Source organism: Mesocricetus auratus, unplaced genomic scaffold (genome assembly GCF_017639785.1).
Source record: "Mesocricetus auratus isolate SY011 unplaced genomic scaffold, BCM_Maur_2.0 Super-Scaffold_100004, whole genome shotgun sequence".
NCBI classification, from domain to species: Eukaryota; Metazoa; Chordata; class Mammalia; order Rodentia; family Cricetidae; genus Mesocricetus; species Mesocricetus auratus.
In genome coordinates, this window is record NW_024429189.1 from 91,207,719 (window position 1) to 91,222,208 (window position 14,490).

The window sequence follows — 14,490 nt, forward strand, 5'->3', positions numbered from 1 at the left end:
CGTGAGCCACTTTCAGTCCTCATGCTTGGCCTGCGAGAGTTTTAGCCGTGAGCCACTTTCCCAGCACCAGTCTGTTCGGTTTGGTTTGAAGCATATTCTTGCTGTGGAGCCTTCACTGCCGCCCTAAGACTCACTCTGTAGACCAGGCTGGCCTTGAACTTGCAGTGATCCTCTTGCCTCTGCCTTACAAGTGCTGGGACCACAGCTGTGAGCCACCATGTCCAGTTTAACTGTTGATGGTTTTCTGAGACAGGGCTTTATAACCCTGGTTCCATTCACAACCCCTTTTTTTCTGAGAAGCTTTTACAGGTGTAAGGGTGTGCGCCCTGGGTATACGACCTTATAAAAATAGGTGCACAAATCAAACATTTGTCAAAATAAATCATAAATTCATTTTAAATGATTTTTTGGTTTATGTATAATTTTACAATTTATTAAAGAAGAAAGCAAACCTACATATTGATGAGATGAAAGTGCTTGTTTATTTTTACATACAGAATTAATTCCTAGCTGAATATTTGACATAGAGTATCTCCAGCATTTTCCAGAGGTGTTTAATACTTTGATTTTATAATAGTTAATTCTGAGAACACTGCTTTGCATAAATATGTAGTCCAAAATGGGAGGCTTATGTTCAGGGCCATTTCAGAACTGCTGCAAATTCTCTCCTAGTCTCAAGCCAAAATTAATGTAAGAATTTAATTTTTTTAAATGAAGCTCAAGTTAACAACTCCAGCAGCAGTTTTTAATGTCAAATGTTTTTAAAGTCTAATGCAATACAGTCTAAAGTTATGCGACTTTGTTATTTAAATGCTGAGGAATTACGTCAGGGAAATACTAAAAGCCGCTGCTTTCTGTAAACTATCAGAGTTTCATAAGAAAAGAAAACCTTGTAAACACAGTAACAACATTGTGTAAAATACAGTAGTCTGAAATCTAGACCATCATACTGCAGACAGCTTCAGACAGTGCTACATGGCCCGATGTCATGACAGCCGCAAGAGCCAGTATGAGATGCATTAAGAATAAAGGTTGTGGTGAGGTCTCATGACACAGCATAGCAAATGCTACCAGAAATACCTTAGACTCTTGACAGGCTGGATCTTCAGTTAATTATTGCATATTCAGAAGACTTTTATTGATGCTACCACATCCAGTTACATGACGCCAAATGTGCTCAGGACCCACACTTTGAGGAGTTGTGGTCTAAGGGTTACGTTTAAGGGGTGATTGGACAGTGGACTGAAGAGATGGCTGCTGTCTTGACTTGTTGCGCCAACAAATAGAGGCAGGAACATAGATCCGCCTTCTCTGCTGCAATATTTATCTTCTGACGGAGAAAAGTGGCTCATAGTGACCAAGTTTTGCAGTAGACTCAGAGTTCTAACCACTGTTTTCTTTAAAGCAGACTGAAACAATCCAGCCATATACATTTGTTTCTGAAAACAGTCAATGATTATTTATACATTCTAATAAACGTTACATACCACAAAGAACCTACTCACTTATCTGGATCCTGATGATGTAGGGTGATGGTTCCAGTAAAGAGCAAGGAGCAGGCAGAACATCCTTGTGTCCAGGAATCGTAGTCAGGACTTCACCAGGATACTTGGGATTTGGAAGTGCCTGATTTCCTTGATGTTTTCCCATGTGTGATTTTAGAGGGCAGAAAGGAGATCTTAATTTTTGAGCAACTGGTCTACTAGTGACTTTGGTTTTCAAGATTCGTGTGCTTAGTTGCAGTGGGTTTATTACTTGATTTTGGTGGTATAGATCTGACCACTGAGAAGTCTAAAACAGGTTTTCTTCTTCTATGTGACTATAATTCTTAAATTTAATGTAAAAGTTCCCAAGATGCTGGTACCAACAGAAAAACATTGGTTTTTTAATCACTATGAATGCTTATGACAGTATCATTAAGGCTTGTGTTAAAAATGGAAGCCACAGCCTGGAGAGATGCCTCAGTAGTTAAGAGCACTCTTGCAGAGGACCCAAGTTTGGTTTCCAGCACCCAGGTGGGCTCACAACAGCCTCTGACTCCTGATCCAGGGAATCTGATACTTTCTTTTGGCTTCCAAAGGCACCAGACACATGTGTGTATATATACATGCAGGCAAAACACTCATATACATAAGGCAAACATATATATAGATAGACAGACAGACACAAATTCTAGGTCATCCTAAGCTAAATATCAAAGTGCAGGGACCATGAAACATTGTAAAAAAAAAAGTGATGTGGAGGGTATTGTTTCTAGATTTATTTTAAATGTTTTTATGTAGAACCTTGAAACCTAAAATAGAAACAGTAAGAAGGAGAAGGAGGGGTGGGGGCGAAAGAGATGACATTGTAGTACGCCAGCTCAGATGAAATCTCAAAGGACCTCCATTTTCTTACCTTCAGTGTAAATATGACACAGAAAACAATGGAAGCCTTGTTCTCTAGCACAGTCCCATCTAAAATAATTATGTATTCTAGGAAAAAATATCCTATAGGATTTGTGTACTAATTCTTGTTATTCAACAGGCAGATGACAATTGTCTGCATGAAGAAATATTCAGCTTGTGTGAATGGATGGTGATATTATTTGCTTAATTTCTTCCCTACTTTTTTTACTTTTCATGTTTATTAATTTTGGTTCTTTGGAAACAGGGCCTCATCTTGTAGTTCAGGTTTGTTGGGAACTCACTATGTGGCCCAGACTAAGCCTGCCCCACAGCAATCCTCCTGCCTTAGCCTTTGAATGCTAAGATTACAAGCATGAACCACCACACCTGGCTCCTCTCTGCTTTTTAATGTTAAAACATTACAAAATATTGTTTTAAGGGGAAATAAAAATCACCCTTCATTGTTTTTACTTCAGTCTACTGTATGTCAGTTTTTATATAGCCGTGGTCAGAAAATGTAAATATAAAATTTTATATTTTGGCTTTTTCCCTCAGCATTACATCATAAATTGAGGATTTTTTATTATTATTACTTTTTACTCTATGAGTCTGATGAAATAGACTTTTATCTAAACTTTATATGTTTTAGATATACTGTTATCTCTTGTTTTTGTCAGTAAGTATTTTCCTATATTTTTTCCTTTGTACTTTAGATTATTTGTTTGAGATAAATTGTCAGACATAAAACTGAATTAAAGACTGACAATCTTGATGTGCACACGTGTGGGAATAGGAGGGGCGTGTTACACCTCAACAAATTATTTTTCTCTTTTGTTTTGTTTGATTCTTTCTTCTGTCCATTGTGCCAACACTACCCTAGCATACCTTAGAGGCAGGACACCATCGGAGATCGCAGGGTCTGTGGCTGGCTGAGTGTTTATGCCTCTCTCTTTATAGCATGAAGATTGTCTTCCTGTACCAAAGATGCTAGAGAATAGGGTTACTCTGTGTAGGCACCGCTCAACCTGTCTACATTCAGTGAGTTATACAGGTGTTATCTTCAGCAATGGACCTTCATGTCAGTTTGTGGAGAGCAACCTATGGTCTTAGCAACAGTCTGAGTTGTTTGGGAGTCCCCATAGAACCCCTTTAGCAACAATTCAATTAGATGTAACCCAATCCTGATACTGGAAGTTTCATCTGGTGACAAGAGATGGCCAGTTGGGACTCTGTCTCCCTCATTATTTGGCAATTCCATTTATATTCCCTTCTCATATATACATATATATGTATGTGGAAGTTTCTACTGTAAAAGTTTTCCACACTTCTCCTCACATGACCCTTAATTTTAGCTGTCTCTACCCATATTCCCTCCCTCTTACCTTCCCCACTAGATCTTCCTGTTCCATCCATCCATCCATCCATCCATCCATCCATCCATCCATCCATAACAATTCCATTTGCTTTTCCTAACAAAACCTGTACCCCCTGGCCCTTTATTCTATGCCTAATCTTTGTGGTTCTATACATTGTAACTTGGATATTGACTTAACAGCTAATATACACATATAAGTGAATACATATTATGTTTGCCTGTTGGGGCCTGGGATACCTCACTCATAGTGATTTTTTTCTATCCCATTCATTTACCTGTAAATTTTATGATTTCATTTTTTGACAGCTGGGTAGTACTCCATTGTGTAAATAGTGCCACATTTTCTTTATCCATCTTTCTGTTGAGGCACATCGAAGTCGTTTTTCCTTTCTGGCTAATGTGAGTGAAGCAGCAGTGCACGTGGTTGAGCAAATGTTTCTGTGGTGGGATGACATGTCTTTTTGATATATATGCTGAAGAGTGGTATAGCTGGATCTTGGGGTAGATTGATTCCCATCTTCTTGAGGAATTACTACACTGATTTCTGTAATAACTGTACAAGTTTATGCACCCAGCAGCGATGGATGAGTGTCCCCTTACTCCACATTCTCACCAACATGAATTGTCATTTGTTTTATTGATCTTAGCCATTCTGACTGGTGAAAATGGAATCTCAAAGTAGTTTTGATTTACATTTTTCTAATGGCAAAGACTGTTGAACAACTATTTAAGTGTTTCTAAGCAATTTGAATTTCTTCTATTAAAAATTCTCTGTTTAGGCCAGGCGATAGTGGTGCATGCCTTTAGTCTCAGCACTCAGGAGGAAGAGGCAGGTGGATCTCTGTGAGTTCATGGCCAGCCTGGTCTACAAAGCTACACAGAGAAACCCTGTCTCAAACTGCCTCCCTAAAGAAAAAGAATTCTCTGTTTAGATCTGTATTCCATTTTTATTGGTTTATTTGTTCTCTTGATATCTGGTTTCTTGAGTTCTTCATATAGTTTGGATATTAGCCCTCTATCAGATGTGTAGTAGGTAAAAGTCTTTCCTCATTCTATAGGTTGTGCTTTGTCCAAATGACAGTATCCCTCACAGTGCAGAAGCTTCTCAGTTTCATGAGATTTTGTTTATTAATTGTTTCTTTTAGTGATTGTGCTAATGGTGTACTGTTCAGAAATCCATCTCTTGTGCCAAATAGTTCAAGGCTATTTCCCACTTTCTCCTCTTATCAGGTTCAGTGTATCTGGTTTCACGTTAAGGTCTTTGATCCATTTGGGTTTGAGTTCTGTGCAGGGTGATAAATATAGATCTATTTGCACTATTCATCCATCCAGTTTGACCAGCATCATTGGTGGAAAATGCTGGGGGTTTTTTCAGTGTGTGTTACATCTCAACAAATTATTTTCAAAAGTGTGTTTGCTGTTACCTTGCCATGTGAAATGTATTTCATGTCATCCATATTATCCCTTAAAAGCAGTAACTAGTAGGGTCATGGGTACATGTCTCAGTGAGTCAAGTGCTTGCTGCACAAAAATGAGGACCTGAGTTTGTATCCCCAGCATCCAGAGAAAGGTAGATGTGCCAGATGTGGCCAATTTGCATCTGTTATTCTATCAGTGAGAGGAAGAAGTGAGAGAATCCAGAGAGCTCACTAGCTATCCAGTCCAGTGAACTCCAGTTTCCATGAGAGACCCCATCTCAAAAAATAACATGGAGAGTAATAAAGGTACTGTGTGTAAGACTGGCACCCATGTATGCACACACAAATGCATACATCCATGCATATACAGGTTCATATGCACCTGCTGTCCCTCCAAACAAAGCTACTTGTCCCATGTGAAGTCATTCTTCCTTAAAGTAATATTTCCTTCTTCTAACAAGGAGCCTGAGTTTTTAAGACACAGTAACAAGACTTTTTAAAGACAAACTTCATCATATAATATAGTCCGAAGGCTGCTGCTGGACAGTTGTCAGAGCCTCTGTGCTCTGATCAAAGTCACAGTGTCCGCTGTGTGCCCAGCTCTGACAGCTAATTTCACTTCTCTGAACTGAGAGGAGAGAACAAAGGAAATAGTATTCCAGGACAGAGATGACACTGAGATAGTCTAGGAAAGGATTTCCACACTCAAACCAGGCACAGAGTGGAGAGTATCTCCAACCTGACTGCATGGGCGACCATTCTGAATCCTAGTGTTTTTAACTCTCACAAGTTTCAACTCTGTTTAGACAGAGCTGGCTATGGAGAGACTCTGCTCTGCTCCAACTAGTTTCTGAGGTAGTGCAGCTGAGTCTGGAGCGTCCAGGTTTGAGATGATGATAACTGGGTACCACCCATCAGCAAGGTGCTTCCTTACAGCCAAGAACCACAGCCCGTTTTCTCTATAGTGGGTCTGCCTGTGCAGGCTTCTCCACAGCAATTTGGGCTTCCTTGCACTACAGTGGCTAGGTTCCCACAACAGTCATAAGATGTGGATGCTACCCCATTAGTAAGTCTTGGGCCAGAATGGTACTAGCATCCCTTCAGCCATATTCTATTACTCAGTCAGCAGATTTACAGAGAGGGCTCAGCCACTTTCGAAGGTGGAGGATGTGAAAACATTTGGCAACAATGTGCCCAATCTGCCATACAGTATTTCTAGACTTCTGAGAAGCTGAAAATCTGGGCGTGGGACACCTGTGGCTAGGAGGGATTGTGTACTTGCCTCAGTACCACTGCTTCCTAGAGACTCAGGGAGAAGGTTTTCTGTGCATCTAAACTACCTTCTCTACTGCAAGGAGAGTCCAGCCTCTCATCAGCTGATTGGTGCCCTGTGAAGAATCCAGCAGTTCTACCACTCAACCTGCAACCCACCATAAGAAACCAGGCTTGTGCTTCCAGTAACCTGTTCTGTTAAGACGGACTGAAGGGGTGGGGCCAAGGGCATGGTATATCTCAAGAAGAATAAAGGTGTCCAGTGTATGAGTTACTGTTATCCTGGTAAAATCCTTAACTTTTGAGTGTGCTGTCAGCTGCGTTTAGAGAACCCCACCCAACTGCCGAGTGATTGCTTTTGGTGTTTCTATTACTAGTTATACCAGCTAGTTTTTGTGTCAACTTGATAGAATCTAGTGTCATCTGAGAGGAGGGAATCTCAATTGAGAAAATACCTCTATAACATGGGGCTGTAGACAAGCCTGTGGGGCGTTTTCCTGATTAGTGGTTAATGGGGGAGGGCCCAACCCACTGTAGGTGAATCACCCCAAGCTGGTGGCCCTTGGTTTTCTAAGAAACCAAGATGAGCAAGCCAGTAAGCAGCACCCCTCCATGGTCATGAGGAAGAAGCCAGTAAGCAGTGTTTCTCCATGACCTCTGCCTCCGGGCTCCTGCCCTGCTTCAGTTCCTGTCCTGACTTCCTTTGATGATGAGCAGCAATGTGGAAGTATAAGCCAAATGAACCCTGTCCTCTCCACATTGCTTTCGCCATGGTGTTTCCTCCCAGCAGTAGAAACCCTGACTAAGATTGGTGCTGGGCAATTATTTGATCTATAGTTTCTTGAGTCCATCTTCCAGGATATGTACCAGGGAGAGAACCTGGAGCATAGAAGACAGTGGTTCTCCTGAAACACATGAGTAGCATAAGGCAGGAGACAAAACAAAGATCAGGCCTTATGCTGCTGACAGCAGTAGCTGCAAACATTGCTACTCCTTGCATTTATTTGCATTATTTTAAAGGTTTTTCATGCATCAAATCTGTGCCCTTTAAAGCAACTGTCTATTGTAAGTTCAGATGGTTTTACTCTTATCAAATATAAGGTGTTTTTTCAGTGTCCCAGGTAATAGGAGGTGAAGCTAGAACGTTTTTATTTATTGGTTGGTTGGTTGTTGTTTTTGAGGTGCTGGGGACAGAACCCATGACCTTGTATATATCAGGCAGGCACTCTACTACTGAGCTACCTTGCCAGTCCAGAATTATCTTAAAAGTGAAGCTGTTTCAGCCGGGCAGTGGTGGCGCACGCCTTTAATCCCAGCACTCGGGAGGCAGAGGCAGGCGGATCTCTGTGAGTTCGAGGCCGGGCTGGACCGACAGTCTCCAAAACAATACAGAGAAACCCTGTCTCGTAAAATCAAAAAAAAAAAAAAAAGTGAAGCTGTTTGGATGTGACAAGAAGCTGGGCCATCATTCAGGAGCTCCCTCCATGCTGACACTTCTTAAAAGTCCGTTGACTAGGAGTAGGGATGGGAACCTCTGTCTCACTGTACTTTATTGTGAAAAATAGAAAGTCCCAGAAGTAGACAAGCCTTGCAGAATAGCGACGACATACTATGTGCTTCCGGGCATGCCCCTCTGCCAAATCAGCCAAGCATTTAAAAGACGTTGCTAAGGAAACCTCTTAATTTGAAGGGCCTGAAAAGGGGTGGGGGGGACTAATCTTTTGACACTCAATTTGTCTCCAAGGAGGCTGGAGCAACTGAGCAGAGAGCATTCAGAACGCAGTCTCCCTCAAGCTGAAGGGTGACTGCTGCCTTCTCAACCCCGGAAACAAACTAAAGACTTAGCTGTTGGTCCATGGTGGCCAGGGAGAGTCCTGTGCCCAGGGCTGACCTTTGACTTTGAAGGTGAAGGTAGGAGAAACAGGTGCGACTGGAGCTCTCAAGGATTTGACAGCTGTGGCATTGGGGTTGACTTCTGATAGGAGCCTTCCCTTATTTCTTCATAGAAGTGTTGATTTATTTACTTTTCTGGTAGCTACCTGTCAAGTCATCTGACTAGAGGAAGAAATGTGGGCAGCGTATCCTGTCTTCAAATAATAAAACTGTGCTAAAAATAGGAAAAAATACTTCTTATAAAAACTTAAAATGCCTTTCCCCTGTCATTTTCCTTTAATCGGTGCTAACTTTTTCCGGTATACTAACCAACTCCTCAGACTTAAGACCTGCTATTTTGTGTTGTCACTGAAGACAAGTTACCTCTTCATTTCCTCATTGGAAAATTTGAAAAATAGCCCCTATGGAGTGCTTACTTAGCACACGGCCTAGAGCTTTGTTCAAAGTCCACCCTTACTTACGGTGATCAGTCACTACTTCCCAGTTACCAGCATCTGCATGTTATACAAAACTCCAGGATGTGTCACATGGAAGCAAACCAAGACCGCCTTGGAACTCCTCTTTCAGTAGGGCAGCGGCGGGACCATCTTAGGCCTTGGTCCCTGGACTTGATCCTCTTCTGTGTGGTATGGATCCTGGCAACAGTTCAACCAGAAAGTCAGGCACATAACTAAAGAGAACCAACCGTAGCAAACCCATTATAGAAATTCATGGAGTGCCCTGAAGAGCAGAGGGAGATGATGCCGAGCTATGGATGAATCCTGACTTTCCAGCTCCCAAGAACGGCGGAGAAGAACGCTGGGAGTTCCAGCTAGGCTGGGGGCTTGCAAAATAACTGTTTCCTTAGAAAGGGGCTTTTCCTGAGCACAGGCAGAAACCACACCAGTCTCCTGGGCTGTGTAAACTGTGGTTAAATAAAGTACCTGTAATAACACAGCCTCTTCCCGATTGGATGGCACCTTCACAACTTAGACAGTATTTTTACTCATATTTTCTCACTTGTCCCTCTCAAGTCTTAGTGAGGTAGTCAGCAGAGGTACACCCTTTTGCCACCTCAGAGAAGGTAAGATGGGAGCTGCCCCAACCCCCGGAAGCCCCCACTCACACAGGAAGCGCAGGAAGTTCCTCACTTTGTTCATAGACACCGTGTTTCATTCAGCATGAATGCTCTAGAAAGACATCACACCCACAGATGCACTGAGGTAGCCTTGAGAGCATGAGAGTTACAGTTGGCATACCTTGAAGGTACCTCTCCCTATGTTATACATGGCCTCTAGGTTTTCAGTACCCACTCCCCTGAAGACTGCCGGGGCCTTCAGAGTGACCAATAAGAGAAAGCAACTCTGCCTCCCACCCATCTTGGCAAGGCCACAAGAAGCCACTCATGCCCCAGCCCAAGGCCTTCTACCCACCCTATCCCAGGTCCTGCTAGAATTCTTTTCTGCTTGGCTTGCAAATTCACTTGGTCCCTGTGAACTCTTAGATAAAGGGTCCCACACTCTTGCCTCCCTGGCTTTGTAATCCTTTCTTTTCATCCAGGAGCTGTAAATCTGTAAGGGTAGGAGGTGTAAAGGAAAAGCAATCCACTTTTCCCTACTAAGGTAATTAGGCTAATTTCCTATTGTTTGGGCTCTTTGCATGTCTATAGCCACATTGTATTCTAACATACTCCACCACCCACCCACCCCTGGGACATTTCCAGTGATGAGGATAGAATGTGAAGCTTTAGGCTTTATAGGGAATAAGTCAGAGCCTGCTGCTGAAACATTGTAAGCATCTATGTCTGTTCCAGGAAATGCAGAATGGGGGGGGGCAAGTCTTACTGTGGTCAGACCCATACCATAAGAAAAGATGGGCTTCAAGTGATGGGACATAATTTAATGTGTTGTGTTTCTGTTAGTAACTGGTCACTGTTGGTCATGTTACCACTTGACTGCTTTCTAGGAGAAAAGAACTGCTACAAGGAGTAACTGTTGAAAAGGGACTGAAGAGATTGGTGTACGTGGTGTGATCTGGATAGTGCCATACTGGCTGTCTTCGTGCTTGCTGGAGAGACTGGGAACTCAGTACCCTTTCCATTTATGAAGTGGATACCTGAGCAGTTGCTGAAGGCCTAAGTATTCCTGGAAAGGCACTGGTCTTCATTCACTGTTAGAAGTCCACAAAGCTGGAACTAACGGTAAAGGCATGGGGCAGAGGGGACCGCAACAACAGAAGGGTAGATGAGCTCACCAGGGACACCGGAAGGCAGTGACGGTGATCAACGCCTTCCCCCGAACCTGCTTTTAGCTGAGCCACCCCTGGAAGGTGGCGCTGGCATTTACGGTGGGCCTTCCCATGTCACATCACCTGGTCCAGAAAATACTTTACAACTATGCCCAACAGTTTCTCTCTCAGCCGCTTCCAGGTCCAGTCAAGTTGACAGCCAAGATGAACTATCTCACCATCATGAGAAAAAAGTGCTGTTAGAAAGCTTTTCGATTTTTTTCTTCTCTTGATAAAGGTTGGCCACTGGTTCATGTAACCAGCTATTAAGTCCCTTGTGCCAAGCATTCTTTGAAGAATTTGTTTATAGACACAAAGGATGCAGCCTGCAGCACTCACCTCACAGCCACGCTGCATCCTGATAAAGGAAAAGAAGTGTGGTGTGGGAATTCTCCATGAGAAGGAAGAGGAAAGGCCTGGGAAAGGGCTCCAGGTGGTGAGAAGGGCATGTACAAGGGCAGAGAGGTTGAAGACTATGTTTGCTATCAGAATTGAGTCTTCCCTTATCCAAAAGGCAGGGTTTTGAGACAGGCCTCCTCCGTTACTCCCCTTTGTCCCTTCCTGGGCACCTTAATTGTGAGGGCTTTGTTCATGACAGTGTGGAAACTATTTTTGTCTATTCAGATCCTTTCTGAGGCTCTCTCAGATTAGCTGTTGAGGTGAGAGGGAGAGCAGGGGCCTGAGGACAGATGGCCGAGAAGCCTCTTAGAAGCTGTTGTTAAAACGTTTAGGTTTATCCAGTAAGGAGACACAGACCGCGACTCAACGATCCCACGTGGAGTTTATTGGTGGACGGGGAGGGAAAAGGGGAGCAGAGAGAGAGAGATAAGAGAGAGAGAGACAGAGTAAGAGCAAGGCAAGAGAGTAAGAGAGAGGAAGAGAGGAAGAGGAGTAAGAGAGAGTAAACGGGCAGGGGTCAGCCCCTTAAAGGGGTCCTTTGCACCTGCCTGGTTCTCACGGAACTCTGGGCTGGCCAGAGTGTTGCCTGAGCGCATCCTGCCAGGTAACAGGGCAGGCCAGAGTAATGCCTGAACCTTTCAGAAGCTATAGGCCCTCAAGTGATTCTTTAACTCCTGGTCTGTACCGTGGAGACTCATTCCTAATTAAGCAAGCAGTCATGGAAACAGATGCCAGGAACCGGACACAATTGTGGGTTCTAAAGATGTAGTAGAGAAAAGCACAACTAGGACTTCTCTCTTCATGCCAGTGACATCTATGTGTGTCTAAACCTTTAAGAAGTCTAAGCCACAGTAGGTTAGAACTATTTCCTTGTGAAAAAAAGCACATTGATTATCCTCTGGGCTAGGCTAGATACCACTGGAGAGTTGGGCCTGCTGCTCCCCTCCTTCAGTCCAGGAATATTTTATCTATCATCTGTGAAGTTGGGTACTGGGAGAGGCTTAGAACCTGGGCGGAGCTCCTGAGTGTGTGTGAACTGAGCTCCCACTGTGCTCTATCCTTAATTATCACCAAAGCAAGTGGTGCTCTGTGAGAGGCCTACAGTTCCTCCCCCAGGGGCCAGGATACATCTAAAGTCCCTGAGTCCTGTAGAGGAACAAATGTGTCCTTTGCAGTCCTTCTGAGGCCCCATCAGAGTGTCAGGCCTACATTCTTAAGTCCCAGTGGAGACTCATTTGCCCTGCAAATTCCATTTGTGGTTTGACTTGGAAGATCATGGGCAGAGATCGCAGAGCAGAACCCTGCTGTCTCTGGGTTGAGAGCAAGCACATGCACTTTGTCTCCTAGGCAACGCTGATGCTATAGCAGAAATTTAGAAGTATGAATTGGGAATCATTTGGTTAAAGAGCCCTTTCATTCCAGACACCAGATTCACAAACATCAAATCTGATGAGTTAGAAGCAGTCCTGGAGATCATCTGTATTCTAGCCCCAGCTCTGATTGTAGAGATGAGGAAACGGAAGCTGGGGGAGGAGTTTCACTTCTTGTGGCCTCTAGGCTCCTTAAAAGCCTTTCAGGAGTTCAGAGGAAAATCCTGATTTTTTTTCTAGCCTCTCCTAACCTCCAGGTGTGTTTGACAATGAAGGTAAGATTAACACCCCCTGGGGTGATTCATAAAAAGGAGGAAGAATAAGTGTAGATAAGGGCAGTGAAATGTTTGAAGCACATTATCTCCAGTCTTGGAGCCCCATTCCCTTGTCCACAAGGTTGTGGCTTTAGCCTTGAACAGGCTTCCTGATATTCACCCTGAATGATAACAATTATGGTGCTTCCCTGTGCCAGGAACTGGATAAACTCTTTAGAGGGCTGATCCTATCCTTATAGTAATCCTATGATGCAGCTACTCCTGTCTTTCCCCATTTACAGGTTAAGTACAAAGGAGTTAGCTAGCTTACCCAAGGGCAGCCCAGCTTCAGAATCCTACTCATTAGCCTATATTCCATTGTTCAGTAGCGGATGGAGTAAGTAGATGACAGTAGAATCGAATGCTGCTAACACCTTTGTCCTATTTAGTAAAACTTAGCAGCTGAGATCCTGAGAATTTGTGTGGATTTCCCTAGACCTCAGTTCTGCCTCTGTGACAGGTGCCAAAGGTTTCCAGTGTGCACCATCAGAGAGTTGCAGTTGTTCTGTGGTCCATACCTCCTGGGAATTCTGTTTGGCCATCAAATCTACCTGGTCCTCATTCTTAATCGTGGCTTCTTTTTTGGTACTGGACTAGTGGGCTGGGCCTAACTCTCTAGGAATTTCCATTCACACAACAGAAATTTATTTGTCAAAAAAGTAATTGTTCGGAAGCAAGCAAGCTTGTAACTCACCAAAGTTGCAACGTGTCTCTGTGTGCATACAGAAGATACAAGGTAGTTGAAAACTGGATGGCAGACCTGCAATTCTTGGCTATAAAATGCTCTTTCATTTGGTCTAAAATACTTTTCTCTCTGTGGATAGTTAGAATTTTTTAAAATTAATTTATTTTTTACATTCCTATCCCAGTTCCTCCCACTGCCACCACTTCCCCCACCCCCAACCCCACCTCCCATCTGCTCCTCGGAGAGGGTAAGGCCTTCCCTAGGAAGTCTACTGAGTCTGTCTCATCATCTCATTGAGGCAGGACAAGGCACCTCCCCATCCCCTAACACCCTGTGTCTAGGCTGAGCAAGGTATCTCTTCATATAGAATAAGTCAGTTTTTGTAATATAGTTAGATCTTGGACCCACTGCCAGTGGCCTCATATATTGTCCCAGTCACACCACTGTCACCTATATTAAGGGAGTCTAGTTTGCTCTTATGATGGTTCCCCATTTGTCAATCCAGAGTCAGTGATCTCTCACTAGCTCAGGTCAACTGATTCTGTGGGTTTCGCCATCATGGTCTTGACTCCTTTGTTCATTATTATCGCTCCTCTCTCACTTCGATTGTACTCCAGGAGCTTGGCCCAATGGTTAGTTGTGGATTTCTGCATCTGCTTCCATCTGTTTCGGGAAGAGGGTTCTAGTTTCTCTGGGGTTGTAGATTGTAGGCTGGGTATCTTCTGCTTTATGTCTGGTATCCACTTATGAGTAAATATATACTGTATTTGTCTTTCTAGGTTTGGATTATCTCTCTCAGGATGGTTTTTTTCTAGTTCTGTCCATTTGCCTGTAAATTTTAGGATGTCATTGTTTCTAGTCCTCCATTGTGTATATATACCACATTTTCTTTGTCCATTCTTCAGTTGAGGGACATCTGGGTTGTTTCCAAGATCTGGATGTTATGAATAATGTTGCTACGAACATCGCTGAGCAAATGTCCATGAATGACTAGAATTTTAACCCTTCTGTAAACCTGTCAACAATTTCAAAGCAGGACACTATTGCTGCTCTCGGTGCTAAACAGAGATCACTGGCCTCCGAGGCAGCCCTGCTGTGTGAACCAGCGTTGG

The 14,490-nt window shown here is 43.4% G+C and overlaps 1 protein-coding gene across 12 annotated transcripts in view; it reads left to right on the plus strand.

Annotated features, from left to right (window-relative positions):
- The window catches only part of Sema6d (semaphorin 6D), a 582,801-nt gene that overhangs the window by 541,741 nt on the left and 26,570 nt on the right, over positions 1 to 14,490 (plus strand). The window contains exon 2 of one of the 12 annotated variants that reach the window (XM_040746200.1): positions 10,290 to 10,524. The exons of 10 other annotated variants lie outside the window; for them this stretch is intronic. The gene's annotated coding sequence lies outside the window, so the exon portion shown is untranslated. Of the gene's footprint in view, positions 1 to 9,398; positions 10,525 to 14,490 lie in introns of those variants that run through there. One more of the 12 variants, XM_013112356.3, reaches the window with a different exon arrangement.